The 12663-nt window shown below is 46.9% G+C and overlaps 1 long non-coding RNA gene across 1 annotated transcript; it reads right to left on the reverse strand.

The window, feature by feature from the left end:
• Positions 1-1554: 1554 nt before the first annotated feature.
• On the reverse strand, positions 1555-10544 carry LOC107516783. Its single transcript, XR_001598375.2, has 4 exons — positions 5738-10544; positions 5165-5307; positions 3865-4461; positions 1555-3394 (listed from the first exon to the last, which is right to left on the reverse strand). It is a non-coding gene; the product is annotated as an uncharacterized LOC107516783 (long non-coding RNA).
• Between the last annotated feature and the right edge of the window lie 2119 nt (positions 10545-12663).

Consider the following 12663-nt stretch of genomic DNA (forward strand, 5'->3'; position numbering starts at 1 on the left):
ACCAGATCCACTTAGCCTGGAGCTAGAAGCCCAATTCCATGTAACTTGGGATCAACTTATCTTTTTAGCACACAAGTCGGACCTTGCCTGTCCCTTGCTCCCCATTCCCTGATGGCTTCCTCAATCACTCAGGATACAATCCAAGGTCCTTCCCACGGCCCAGCTCTCCTGGCTGCCACTTCTCTGCCCTCTGTCCCCACCTGGCCTCCTCGCTGTTTCCTAAATATACCAAACGGGTTTCCTCTAAAGGCCTTTGTATTTACTCTAGCTTTTCTGAGACTCCTCCCTTCCAGATACAAGCAGGGCTGCCCCCTCCTTTCACGCAGGTCCCTGCTCAAATATCGCCACTTGGGAAACGTCTTCCACAACCACCTTATCTAAGTCAGGCCCCCTTCATCCACCCCATACTTACCCTGCTGCACTTACCTTCATCTCCCTCATCTCATCTAACGTGGCATCTGTTACCTCCTTGCTTGTTGCTTTGTTTGGTTTTCGTCCGCCTCCACCTCTACACATGCTCCGTGACTACAGAAACTGTATTTTGTTCGCCGCTGTATCATCGACGTGCCTGGGGCACAGTAGGTGCTCAGAAAACAGTTGTTGAGTGGATGACGGAATGAAGGACGCCAACCCTCCCACCTGCAGTGAGGAACCCAGGACCTAGAGGTGGAAGAACTGGTCAAGGTCACACTCACCGGCTCACACGTGGATCTTGAATTTATCCCTGGCTCCCAGATGGACACTTTGGTGCCACTCTGCACTGCAATCTGGGTAATGGCTGCATCACCCCCACAATTCGTGCACACACACACACACACACACACACACACACACCCCAGGGTGGACTGTGAAAAAGACTTGGGCGCAAAAAACCCACTATGCGCCCACACTGCTTCCTGTGCTATACTTGAGTCTCTTCACACCTATTATTCCAAATAGGTTCTAAATCTGAATGTAAAGTTGCTTTAAGAAACTAGGTCATGATGATCACAGGCTGGCGGTGACTAGTCATGGACTATGTCCACAGAGGCAGGACAATGGTCCATTGGATTTGGCTGGCACAGGGTTAGAGGGCAGAAGGAAACTGTAACAACGAGGGGCAGTCAGAACTAGGAAGGGTTTCTAAGATGGGGTGACATATTATTAGAAGCCTGCAGAGACAGGAGAAAGCCACAGTTATCCATTTATGTAACATGCATTCGAACATTCAGCAAATATTTATCGAGTGCCTACTGGAGTATTTTAGTATATCTAAGGACAGGTGCATGGTTAGGACAACCTGTGAGGCCTCAAAAGCCCAAGGTGCCTGATCCTGTATGATTTTGTCCTCAAAGAACCTCTTTAAAGAACAGCTTCTTCATCAGCTGAAGAGCCAAGCACTAGGGACGGGAAACATCCAACGAAGCGACACGCTCCTGCTCGTCCTCTGCTCTGCTTCGGCGACTTGCATAATGACCTATATCACAGAGTCGTGAATGCTGGGCTTTCGGGGCCCTCTGCGGCTCGTTTTGTCCACCCCCACCCCCCACCGACCCCTAAGAATAAACAGCACTTCCTTGGACCCAGGCAAGCTTGGGTCATTCTCAGAGATTCCGCAGCACAGTAAATCCCATGTCTCCTTTGCTCAGTAAGTCAGTGACTTTCCATGAGAAAGCTCTTTCTGAAGCCCACCCTCATACCTTCCTGCTGGACCTCTAAGTTCTTTTATAAACTAGTCTCAGTCATCATAGATAACTCTTTAGATATCAGACCTCCTTTTGCATCATTTATGAAAGAATACATTAAAAACTTGACTGGCCAACAAATAAGTGTTGGTCATCATCAGTTATATGTAAAAATCTATGGTAGATTTAGGGGGAGCTATAAAGAGAAGGTGGAGGAGAGAACGGTGGGTCTGGAGATGGAGACTAAGCTGGAATTACATCTCTGATACTTCTATGAGGACAAATTCTCTTCCTTGTGTCAGGTTTATTGTCTGTGAAATGGGGTGAGCAATTCTTGCTTCATCTATCACACTGGGTTGTCATGAAGCTCAATAAAAATTATAATAAGCAGGGGCTTCATAAACTGTACAATTCCATAGAAATGTGAGTCGGATACAATACGGTGTAGTGGAAAATCACTGAACTTACAGCCACAGGGCTGATGAGCCTTACCCTAGCAGTACTAACTCTTGTCTCTTACTTCCTCCGGGGCTTTGGGACAGTCATTTAACCTCAGGTTTCTTCTCTGTAAAAATTGCTTACTGTGCAAAGAGAGACATCATACACACAACCCTCCGTCATTGGCTCCTGGTACCTAGCAGGGTCCTCAGTGTGGATCTGTTCATTCATTTGCAACTGCTGAGGTGAGTGCAGTGCAAGCAAGCAGACCCAGAAGAAATATAACAGCAGTGAACACCTCGGTCTGACCAGGCTTGAGGGTCAGCCCGAGGAGCAACGAGAGACGAGACTTCAGGGCTGGGAAGCTGGGGAGAGAGGGAGAGTGAATAGCAGACTGGAGTCTGGCCCTGAGAGAAGCATTAGGAGCCACTGATGAGCAAGGAAATAACAGATGCGAGGTATTTCTGTTCTTTATGGGAAGTGGTTCAGGAATGGGGAACATTCTGAAATTGTTGGGTCCGCAACTCCAGGGCTGGGCAGCTAATCTGTTGGAATGGAACACAGCTTCAAAGGGTCAAGGCTTGACTTACGTCTCATCTGACATAGCTAGAGCTCACAGCAAAACCTGACCAGCTTTCTAGAACTTGGGCCTTGTATCAGTCATGCATATAGCTGCACAATACATTACTTCAAGAAGTAGCTAAAAACAAAACAAATGTTTATTATATCACAGTTTCTGAGTGTGTCCTAGCTGAGTGGTTGGGCTCAGTGTCTCCTAAAGTTCCAGCTAAGATGTCAGCCGGGGCTGCAGTCATCCGAGGGCCTGGCTGGGGCTGGGGATCCACTTGCAAGATGGCTCATTCACACAGCGGGAAAACTGGTGCTGGTTGTTGGCAGGAGGCCTCCGTTACATACCACAGGAACCTCTTCACAGGGCTGCTTGAGAGTACTCCTGACATGGCGTCTAGTTCCCCGGAGTGTCAGAGAGAGAGCAAAGCTACAATATCAGAGAAAGAACAAAGCTACAATGTCTTTGATGCCTTGGCCTCAGAAGACACATGCTCTCCCTTTCATGGTATTCTGTTGGTCACTCTGACCAATCCTTGTACAATGTGGGAGAGATCAAGGATCATGGGGACCCTCTTAGGGGCTGGCTTACCACAGCAGAAAGAGTGAGGTGTTGAAGAGAATGATCTTGAAAGCATACACACCTGGGTTCAATCTCAGGTCCTTAACTTACTTACTGTGTGACCTCAAGCAAGTCACTTAAATCTCAGGCTTTAGTTTCTTCTCTGTAAGTTGAGAATAAAAATAATAGTGCCAGCATCAGAAAGGATAGTGAGGAGTCAGCAAGGCTCTGTGCACAGAGCGCTTGGTCCAGCTCCAAGCACAGAGTTTGTGTCTGGTAAATGGTAGCTTTGATTACTTATACAATGCACAGGCAGGTGGGTGGAGAGCTGTACTAGAACTGCAAACTATGCCTGTGGTAGCCCAAAATATGCCCCCCAAGTATGTCCACAACCTCATCCCTGGAACCTCTGATTAGGTTACTTTATATGGTAAAATGGATCTTATACTTGTAAGCCAAGGATCTAAGAGGGAGAGACTGTCCTGGATTAGCCAAGTGGGCCCAATGATATAATCACAACAGTACTTGTAAAAGGCAGGCAGTGACTATACAGAGGGAAGAAAGCCATGGAATGAGGAAAGCAGAAACTGGAGTGATGCAGCCATGAGCCAAGAAGCCGAGGCATGCCAGCACCTTGACGCTGGAAGAGACGAGAACCAGATCCTCGCCTGGAGCCTCCAGAAGGAACCATCCCCTCCCATCACATGACGCGAGCCTCCTTTGGCCTCATTCTGACTTCTGAACTCCAGAACTCTAAGAGAATAAATTTGTGTTGTTTTCATCCACTCAATGTGTGGTTATTTGTTACAGCAGCAATAGGAAACTAACACAGCCCTTGGAGGGGAACTAACTGGCACTTGAAGCCTGGAGGGCAGTGTGATGGGGAGAGAAAGGATAGAGGGAGGAGGAAGGGACGGGTGCACATTCCTGAACTACATCGAGGGAAAGCCATCGCCTTCTCCCAAGGCAGTGACAGTCCTAATTCTGTGGGCTCTGCTGCTATCTGAACAAGGGGCATGGATTCAGGACCCAAGCAGGGGTAGGGATGGACAGAAAGCAAAGAGTGATGGAGAAGTTCTGAAGGTGACTGGTCTGGCCTGGAGATTTCAAGAGCCTTTTGCTTGGCTGGTTGCATCGGCCAGTTCCTGACGACCTTAGTGGTCCTGCTTGAAGACAGGCATTCTGCAAACTTCTTTCTCTCCCACAAAAGGGACTAGGAGAAACCATCTCCTGCAATATTGGGGAGACAAAAGGAGAGGGAAAGAAGGAGGCTCTAGAGAGGGGCTCGCCACAGACGGACCCTAGAGAAAAACAAGCACAGGGTTTGGAGGCAAAAAATGTTCTCCTGTCCCAAGCACTACCACTTGCTGATTAATGACACCCAGAAAGTCAGTTTCTCATTTGTGAGCCTCAGTTTCATCATCTGTTAAATGGGATTGTGATGAGGATTACATAACAGCAAGCAATTAATAAATGTTAGCTATTAGTACAGCGACCACTTTCATTTAGAAAGCATTTAGTGATTACTATGTATGAAGAGTGTAGATACTAGACAAATGTGATTCAGTCTCAGCTCTTAATGAGTCTGTGGTCTGGTGGGGGACACAGGCAGGTTCCCGTGGGTCTCTAGTGTGGCACCTAGGGCGGGGAGGAGAATCCTGGGAATCCTGTAACACACTACCTGGTTACAGCTAGAAGTTTTTACCTGCAGGGAATCCCTATGCTTCCTACTGAAACTGGGCTCTGGGTGGGGTGAAAAGGCAGATATGCCCAGTCTATAATCAAAGCCATGTTGTCTTCTGCAAGAACAGTCATAAAGGAAGCTTCCATCTGTGCTTAGCATGTGCCAGGGGCTATCTATGCTGAGCAACGTTCTTAAGGTGTATTACACCCACTTGACAGATGAGGAAACTGAGACAGTGAAATTAAGTACCTGGCTGCAGGTTACTCAAGTGGTAAGCAGAGAATCAGGGTTCAAATCCAGTCATCAGACTCTGGAGGCCCAGCTGTTCTCCACCAGGCCATGCAGGCTTGCTGCCTTGGGGACCCACGGTGTGCCATTGACAGCCTTGGACTCTGCAAAGCGAACAGGAGGTGGATGTTCACATGGCCATTCTGGATCACGAAAGGCTCGCTGCCTGGAGAGCCAACCAGACTGCACTTGCCCTCGCTGGACCCTGCACCCCCTCCTCCCTTCTGCAATGCTCGCCCCCAGGACCTTTGCAGAGTTGGCCCCCAAATCATTGGTAGAAAGAAACCTGCTTCAACTAAGTTCTTCCCATCATCTCCAGGCCAGCCCTAGGGGGTGGGGGATGTGGGGGAGGGAGGCTTCTTGGCCAAGACTCTAGTAAGTTTCCAAACCTTCACACCACCCCCTCCAGGCAAAGAATTAAAATAAAAAGACAGACAGGGAGGGAGGAGGCGCCATCTGAGAACTAAGCTCTCCCCAAACACTGAGCAAACCTGAAACATCCTGAGGACTGGGGCTTAACAAGTTGCAACTCACCAAGAAGTCTTCCCCTCCAGCTGCACCAGCTAATTATAAGGGAAAGGTTGAAAGAAAGTTTCAAGCTTTTCGTGACACTGCAGTTTTCTCTTTTACTCTCCTTTCTCTTTCTTCCTCCGTTCTCCCTTCCCCATTCTCTCTCTTCGTCTTCCTCCTTCTCTGGCTCCTGGCAACATGCTCCTGCAGATAGGTATGAGTTGGCTGTGGGCACTGAGCGCAGATCTATACACTGGAAAGACCTTCCAGAGGTCACAGAATCCATCCTGCCTCCCTACACAAAATCACTGCTCACCTGTCAGTATCCTCCAGGAAAAGGTTAGGAAATGGTCTGGACTTCTCCCTCTGAAGACAACCTTTAACAGTAATGCTTATTTTTTCTTGTACAAGTAATGCAAACTCAAACACAAAGTACAAAGAGGACACATAAGATTGTCCATTATCCAACAACCAGAGAAAACACACTATCGACAATTTTGATGTACAGTAAACCTTTGACATTCCCAAGAATTATATCTCAAGATCTCCAAATTTAAGGAAATGGATATGTTAGGGACAACCCCAAGGGACTTTACAAAGAGATGCTTAACTCGACATCCAATCTACATCATCATAGGTTTAAGAAAGAGATGTCCTAATTTGCGGTTGGGAATGAATAAAGTGCCACCCACTTTACAGATGAGGAAACTGAGGCCAAATGAATTTATCTGTTGCTCTCAGCTAAATGGGAGTCAAAACTTTGGCAAAGAGAAGGCAAATGCTTTGGCAAGGTCTGCAGAGAACCGACTGGTGCGCGCATTGCCCAGGCACTTGGAGGCTCAGGAAAGCCTGCGGAAATCCTGTCCTCCCACTTACACTAACAAGTCAAGTCTCCAGCTTGATCAAACCCAAGTTTTACAGAATCTGCGGCCAGGTGTATTTTCTGGGTCCGGGGAATGAGACACTGGTGGAGCTGCACAGCCACCCCCTGACCCGGGCGGCCCCTCACTGAGACCGGGTATGTGCTCCCAGGTATTAGAGCCGAGAACAAGGTCACCAAGACAGAGAGGAGCAGATACTCGCCCTGGGTCCTGGATGCCGTAGGAACACTTGGTTCCAGAGTGCGCACTCTACCCAGGCAAACAGGGAGAGCTTGCCAGGGCTGGAAACGTGGGGCCAGCCCACCTCCTCACCCCTGCCTGGCACTGAACACTGCTTAATCCTGGTCAAGCCCTCTGACAACTAGCATCAAGCCGTGGCAAATCTGCCTTGAACAAAAAGATCCAGACATCCCAGACTGGTGGTTGAGCTCACACCTCCATTCCAGGGCACCCAAAGAGCTCAGAGCAATGCTCTGGAGTTTACTGCACCCAGTAATGCTGCCTGTCCTCGCCCCTTCCCCTCCAGGATTTAGCCTGGGACTAAAGGCCTCACTTGCTACTCCCTTTGCACAGCCTGGAGCCAGCTGTGTGGAGTCTCCCATTCCTAGGCCCGCAGAGGGCTGACTCATCTGCAGCCAGGTTTCCCTGAGTCCTAGCCCAGGGCCTATCCTCACCCCACCCACAGAGCCGTTACTGGATGCGGGAACCTCTAAGAGTCCATTTATTTTTCCCCAGCCACGCCTAAGCTCCTAGAGCTTCTGTCTTCATATTTTATCTCCTCAGTGGCTCATCAAACAGAAGAAACAGGAGTGTGATGAGAACAACTCTAAATAATGATCAAAAGAAGGGGGGAAAGGTTTACATACTACTCTAAAAATCTTAACTACCTCCTTCTTCCAAATGACCTACTGGGGACACTTAGAAGGTCAATCGTTCAAAGTTTCGGGAGGGCCTTTGGAATTCTCCAAAGAAATGTTTAGAAATAAAAAATTAATAATTTTGGAATCATTCAAAAAACAAAAAATAAAAACACTGGAATGACCTCTGACCCAGATATTGTTTCCTCCAAAGATACAGATACATGTTCACACATATGCCCATCCTATTTGTTCTGGTACCAATGCCTCCTTCATGCAAATGTATGCACATGCCACCTCCACACAAACCTGGAGGTGCCAGAGATTGTACCCATTCCAAGCAGAGTTGTCAGAGTTCACCAATAAAAATACAGGACACCCAGGTGAATTTCAATTTCAGATCAACGACAAATAAATTTTAATATGTCTCAAGTATCATACGGGATATATGCATACTAAATTTATTCATTGTTGATCTGAAATTCCAATTTAACTGGCCATCCTCTATTTTCTCTAGCATTTCTAACCCTAAGACATCTATCTACCTCTAAGTTCTTCCACAGAAGTATGCTCACCTAGCCCCATACACTCTACTGTAAACATGAACCTGGTATACTGTGAATTTTCCCTATTTTCAGATAGTAATCTGAAAAACACTAAGACTGAGAATCTAGGAAGCAGCAGGCTCTTTTGAGGTGTTTCACCATTTTCCTTACTTCTGATCTCACTCAGGAATGTGGTCAGGGCCTCAAAGTTTGGGGGCATAGGCATATCTCAATAAGTCTTTAGTTCACTCATTCTAAAATTTCCCTCCACGACAGTGTTGGTTTGGGTTGAGAAAAGGCTGAAAGTATTAGCTCATGTCAAGTGTTTAACCCCTAGGTGCTAGAGAAAAGCAAAGAAGTGGCTTAGCTGGTTTCTAAGGTAACGTCACGGAGATGTTCAGGTCAGCAGTGGAGTTGTCTTAACAAATCTGTGGTTGAAAGTCTAGAAGTGCGTTTTGTCTCTATTATGAATGACCCCCAACTCTGAAGTCCATAGAGACTAACTGTGGCCATGGAGACAGAATCTAAGGACATCTCTAAGCTCTTTCCCTGCTCACTGCCTGGAGAGCTGGGCACCCTCTCAGTTGGTTGGCTCTCTCTCCTAATGGAGAAGAGCAAAGATCTCCTAAGTCCCTGATGAAGTTCCTTGAAACATCTTTGTTGGAGGGCTTTCCTTGCTGGGCACGTGTGAACAAGAATCCCCTGTGTTTTTGACTCAGCCTGAAATGAGTTTTGCCCAAGGCTTGGGTCTCTAACTGGCAGCTTGGCAGTGAGCCTGGGAGAATGGAGGAAGGAGGGATTCTCCCCAGGTTTCCACAGCTGATTTGTCTCAGAGACACATACTATCAACCAGCCTTCCTCTGAGCTTCTATTTCCAGGTTGATAGAATGGGTACAGTTAGCCAGCCAGGTACTGTTGTGAGCACCAAAGAGATAAATATCTGTAAATATATAGTGAATTGTCAGAAGGATAAGGTCAAGGTTTGAAACATCAAGCATCTTTTGAAAGCTTTACAGTTTAAAGCTTTCAAAAGAGATTTCATTTCTTGAGGACCACTCCCCTAAGAATCTCAGTTTTGGGGATGCAGAAACAGGAGATTTCTGGTCTCCTAGAAACCAAACAATTTGAAGGGAAAAAAAAGAGCTATGAAACTCCCAGAGGGAATAAAAAGAATGATGGAAAGAAAACTTCAAACTTCGGCAAAAGGACCAGTGTTTGATACCTCAGGAGTTTCCTAAGAGTGAAAAATTTCTGTGTGTGAAAATCGATAAGGTAATGACCCCTTATCACATGGTATCTTGCAGAATCAACATTCCATGAAGACACACAATCCCCACCATGGTTCAAGGTGTGAAGGAGGATTTCAGTGACAACCCAGGACCACTGAACATTTTTCAATCCGTAAAAGCTCTTTGCATTGCAAAAAACAGAAATCCTCTCCAACTTGTTCAAGAGGATGGAGGGGTTGTTTAAAGGATAACAGTAATGTCATGGAATCATGGTCTCCTGCAACAAGAAAACCAAGGGATTTTGTGATTCAGGGCCATTCACTCATCTCTAGCCTATTGGTTCCATCATCCTCACTTCCTACTAAATACATGTTCATGTTATTGTTCCAATATCCAAGCTTCCTAAGACTTCTCAGCACCCAAGGTCACTACCAACTGGTTCCTCCTTCCGTGCCTTTCATTCACGTTTATGAAAGAGAAAGTCTAATTGTCTCGGTTTTACCCATAGGTGAGCCCCGACGGTGTCCGGTGTCCTACCCTGAGCCAGTCATTGTGATGGGAAAGGGAAGGTTCAAGCCTTGCTACCCATGAGCAGAAGTAGGACAATCATCATTATGCTTGGTACAGAAGGGAAAGAGAACTACATTGAGAGGGGAAGCCAAGGCTATCGACAGAGGAAACACTCTCCACTAACCACAATGAGTCTAAGAATGAGAACTTCAGGTCAAAAGCCCATCTACCTAGTGGGCAGTGTGCTAAGAATTCTAGATATGTGATCCTGTTGAGTGTTCCCATCAGTGCTGCCTGGTAGGCAAAATTATTTCTATTTTACAGGCAAGGAAAACTGAAGCTCAGAAAAGTAACTCACAGAAGTCACTCGGCTAATTGGTGGAAGCAGTACGGTCCAACTCAGGTCTGCATAACTCCTAACCTGGTTTCATCAGACACAGTCAGCTGCCGAACAAAGTTCTCCCTCTGCAAATGGAGTCAACTAAAACACAGACAGTAAAAGACAATTGACTCTCAAAATCATCCTAAATGAGGAAGAATGGGAAGCAAGAGGGAGCCCAGGCAGAAAAACAGATTCGCTTTTCCTAGGTAGATAGGAAGGACAAGATAGCAGAAAGGTGAAAAGCGTTTGGCCTGTCTGAGGACCGGTACAGGAGGGCAGGGGGTGGCAGAGAAGAGTGGAATCCAAGCTGTAGGAAAGTGTTCGCTTTAAGGAGTGATTTTTTTTGTTGTTGTTCTTTGTTCCTGCACCAGAAGTGGTTATTTCAAAAAAAAAAAAAAAAAATCACTGCCGTTGCTGGAGCAACAGACAGAACCAGAGCCCTGCAAGGCCTTTGCCAGGTCAAGAGCTTTTCCCATTCCCCTACCCCCAGCATTTCCATTGTCAAGATGCGGGGCAGAGGCGTGCCCACACACACGACTCAAGAGATGCAGCAGAAACCCAGACCTCACTTGAGCTGGAAAGGAAGCAAAAGGAAGGGATAGGGAGTAGAGAGGGGCACTGTGGACTCTGCCCAATCACACCTGAAGACAGCGACAGAAACTGAGATCAAAATCAAGTCCCAAAGCTGATCTGCAGAGTAAGAGGAAGGGAAACAGAGGGAAATGATCAGCGCTCACACGTACACATTCACACACGTACATACATGTACACACACACGCACTCACACACACATACACACACACACGCACGCACTCACACAGAAACAGAGAAACAGAGACCAGAGTGAAAGGAAAGTGGCCTTGTTTATTCTCGTGAAAGGCATCTGGATTTCTCGGTGTGATCCCAACTTGAGTCTTTTCCTCATTTTCCAGCTGGACTGAATGGTGAAATGCTTGGCATAGGTCGTGCTATGAGTCAGCTACAGATTCAAACCTGGTCCCTCTGCCCCTCTGCTCTGCTCTTTGCCAGACCACACAGCCTCCCTCTCCTCCCTGCCAAGCATGGCTTAGCTCACCATCCAGGTAACACATTTCAAAGACTTGGGGGTAAGACGGGGTGGGCTCAGCCAGACTCAGGATGGGACCAGATTCTACTCCCAACCTAAATAGTCCTCGTCAGTTTTCTTGATGTCTTCCCCTCCTCTCACATCCCTGAGACTTTGAGTAACCCCTGGAAGTCAGAACTGGAAAACCTAATTATTCACTGGGGCTGTCAGTCCCTTCTGCTCTGCAGGTCTGTGTGGCTTTATTACTGTGGGGTTGACCAGATGTCAGCCAATGCCGAGGCACAACCTGGCAATAACAGTTTGTATGTTCTTCCCTAGAGTTGGTCATACTCCTTAGGGCACTCAAAAAGACAAGGATGCTTAAGTGACCAGAAACCACAGCACATCTATCCAGGTGTGTGTATTATAAGAATGCCCTGAGTGTGGCCTTATCACCCTCAGGCTGGTTCCCTACATCTCTTAAGACACTAGCTTTCAGCCACTTTGTACTAACTACATGCGTCTGATCTTCCATAAAAACTGTAAAGATCTCTGCAATCAGGAAACACACTCGTCTTTGTGTCCCTGATAATACAAAGCGGAGGACAGTGCCTCGTGCTAACTACTCTCGTGAAGTGTCTGCCGCCTTGAGTTTATTTGCTGGTAGCCTCCTCTGACGTTTTTGAAACGCTACAGCATTTGAGAAAGGTGACAACACCTTAATGTTTTTTCCTCTCTTAAATCCTTTCTCTCTTAACAATTGTGTCTGTGCATGAGATTTAGCACTGATCCGAGGGCTCAGAGTCCTATTGTCTTACTAGTGGGGAACCTGAGGACAACAATAGCATTGACCTGTCAAGCATCATCGTTGGCAGAATTCTAAGATGACCCCCCAATGACCTAAGTGCTTGTGTAATTTCCCCCTCTTGAGTATCGATGGGACATATAATTTGCTTTTAACCACTAGACTATGGCAAAGGTGATAGAATATCACTCCTATGATTATGTTACTGTATAGGGCAAAGGTGAAGGGATATTGCGAATGTCATTAGTTTTAAGTCAACTTTGAGTCAACCAAAACATAAATTTTCCTGGGTGGGCCTGACCTAATCAGGTGAGCTTTTTAAAAGAGGGTCTAGATGTTCCCTGAAGTTACAAACTCAAACTAATAGAGGTTCTCTCTCTCCTTGTCTCTTGCTCTCTCTCTCTCTCCTGAAATAGATACTTTTTGGCATGGGTAGAGGGGCTTGCTTTCTGGGTAAGCAGGCAGTCGCCTTCTCCTCCCACCTTTCCACGAGTCCTCCCTCCCACCCAGTCCATTCCAGCTGTTTCAAATGCTCATTTTCTCTCCACACACCCCAATCCCTTCCCACCTTGACATGATGACCAGCTCTTGACCTTCTTCACCAAGATCAAACCGAACAGATGTCCGCCTCCCCTCCTTCCTCCCCAGCACCGCCTCTCTGCTTTCCTGAGACACTGAGTATGGGTCCTGGCAATA

Source organism: Rousettus aegyptiacus, unplaced genomic scaffold (assembly GCF_014176215.1).
Source record: "Rousettus aegyptiacus isolate mRouAeg1 unplaced genomic scaffold, mRouAeg1.p scaffold_m13_p_2, whole genome shotgun sequence".
Taxonomy (NCBI): domain Eukaryota; kingdom Metazoa; phylum Chordata; class Mammalia; order Chiroptera; family Pteropodidae; genus Rousettus; species Rousettus aegyptiacus.